The sequence below is a fragment of the Capricornis sumatraensis genome, chromosome 2 (assembly GCF_032405125.1).
Source record: "Capricornis sumatraensis isolate serow.1 chromosome 2, serow.2, whole genome shotgun sequence".
NCBI lineage: Eukaryota > Metazoa > Chordata > Mammalia > Artiodactyla > Bovidae > Capricornis > Capricornis sumatraensis.
In genome coordinates, this window is record NC_091070.1 from 129,124,580 (window position 1) to 129,126,913 (window position 2,334).

A 2,334-nucleotide genomic window follows, 5' to 3' on the forward strand; every position below is an offset into this window, starting at 1 on the left:
GTCTTTGAAGGACCAAACATTTGCTCTAGACATTTTGCTTCAAGTCCATTAATCCAGATGACAAGTTCCAAAATTGCAAAGGGATTGCCCTTTGCCAGATCACATATATCTATGGTCTGACATTAACAAACTGAGTTTGTCTTTTCTATGTATAATTGGCACCCAAATATAGCTAAAGGAAAAAAAAAGAAAAAGAAGAAAAAAGAGAGGGAGAGAGAGGATTTTTGGCTTCTTCACTAGTTTAAAAATTATACTATGACATTTATTGCCTCCATTATCCAAAAATGTCAGTTTGTTTGAAGCAGATTTCCCTGTCTCTTTGGAGCCACCCACCTCCCCCCTATCCCCCCAAAGTCTTCCCATGCTGCCCTAATCAACACTGAACTTTTGTATCTGGAAGGCCCCATGTAATTTCTGCACCCACCAGGAGAGACCTTGGACAGGATTAGATCACAGGAGAAGGTGCCTTTGGGCACTTCCAGCCTCTTTCTTTATATGGTCTATAAAAGTTCAGAAAGTGTACATAGATTATTGTTCTTGGAGAAATTTATCCATTCATTCTTATCTCTCAGTGTCCAAAAAGAAAGGGTTGGTCCCTTATTAGATGTTATTAGTTTCCCTCTCCGGATCCCATTGTATTGAGTAAAGTTTTAGTTAAGTCTTTAATGTGATCATGTTTATCTTCCTTAAAATGAAGGAGAACAATGCTTAATCAAAAGAAATACTTTAGTCTTGGAGTTTCAGACAGCATCACTGGTGTGGAAGAAATACTTTGCCACATGCACCCCAGTGTTCATTGCAGCACTATTTATAATAGCCAGGACATGGAAGCAACCTAGACGTCCATCAAGAGATGAATGGACAAAGAAATTGTGCTTCATATATACAGTGGACTACTACCTAGCCATAAAAAAAAAATGAATTTGAGTCAGTTCTAGTGAGGTGGATGAACCTAGAGCCTGTTATACAGAGTGAAGTAAGTTAGAAAGAGAAAAACAAATATAGTATATTAACATGTACATATGGAATTTAGAAAAATGGTACTGACCTATTTGTAGGTCAGCAATAGAAAGTTGCTGACTCTTTGCGACCCTGTGGACTATAGCCTACCAGGCTCCTCCCTCCATGGGATTCTCTAGGCAAGAGTACTGGAGTGGGTTGCCATTTTCCTTCTCCAGGGTATCTTCCCAACCCAGGGATTGAACCCGGGTCTCCTGCATTCCAGGCAGATGCTTTAACCTCTGAGCCACCAGGGAAGCCAACCTAGATAGCATATTGAAAAGCAGAGACATTACTTTGTCAACAAAGGTCCATCTAGTCAAAGCTATTGTTTTTCCAGTGGTCATGTATGGATGTGAGAGTTGGACTGTGAAGAAAGCTGAGCGTCGAAGAATTGGTGCTTTTGAACTGTGATGTTGGAGAAGACTCTTGAGAGTCCCTTGGACTGCAAGGAGATCCATCCAATCCATCCTAAAGGAGATCAGCCCTGGGTGTTCATTGGAAGGAATGATGCTGAAGCTGAAACTCCAATACTTTGGCCACCTCATGCAAAGAGTTGACTCATTGGAAAAGACTCTGATGCTGGGAGGGATTGGGGGCAGGAGGAGAAGGGGACGACAGAGGATAAGATGGCTGGATAGCATCACTGACTCGACGGACGTGAGTCTGAGTGAACTCCGGGAGTTGGTGATGGACAGGGAGGCCTGGTGTGCTGCGATTCATGGGGTTGGAAAGAGTCGGACATGACTGAGCGACTGAACTGAACTGAACTGAATAGAGACGCAGACATAGAAAATAGACTTTGGATGCAGCGGGGGAAGGGGAAGGTGGGGCAAATTGAGAGTAGCATGGAAACATAGATATTACCATATGTAAAATATGGTATGTAAATATGGTATGGTATGTAAAATTTGCTGTATGAGGCAGGGAGCACAATCTGGTGCTCTGTGACAACTTAGAGGGCTGGGATGGGGTGGAAGGTGGAGGTTCAAAAGGGAGGAGATATATGTATACATATTCCAGACTTTGTCTGGGAAGGAATCTTAGAATACTGATTTGGTTACTGTAACAAAGGCCAAGATGGTGGTGACTTCATCAAGGCTGAGATTTCTTTCTCACAGAAAGTTCAGGCCTGGGCAGCCAGGGCTAATATGGAGACTCACAGCATCCAGGACTAAAGAGCTTTCCATTTTATCAGTCTGCCATTGTCAAAATGCACCTCCACCTTATGGTCCAGGAAGCCTGTCTCAGCTTCGGCCACCACATCTGTGCTACCACTTTTAAAAAGAGCCTGATTGTGCAGTTCTTCTCTGTTTAAAACCAATTCCCATTTAT

At 42.7% G+C, this 2,334-nt stretch overlaps 1 non-coding gene across 1 annotated transcript; it reads right to left on the reverse strand.

Moving 5' to 3' along the window:
- Positions 1–1,184: 1,184 nt before the first annotated feature.
- Positions 1,185–1,256, reverse strand: TRNAS-GGA (transfer RNA serine (anticodon GGA)). The gene has a single exon. It is a non-coding gene; the product is annotated as a tRNA-Ser (tRNA).
- Positions 1,257–2,334: the final 1,078 nt, after the last annotated feature.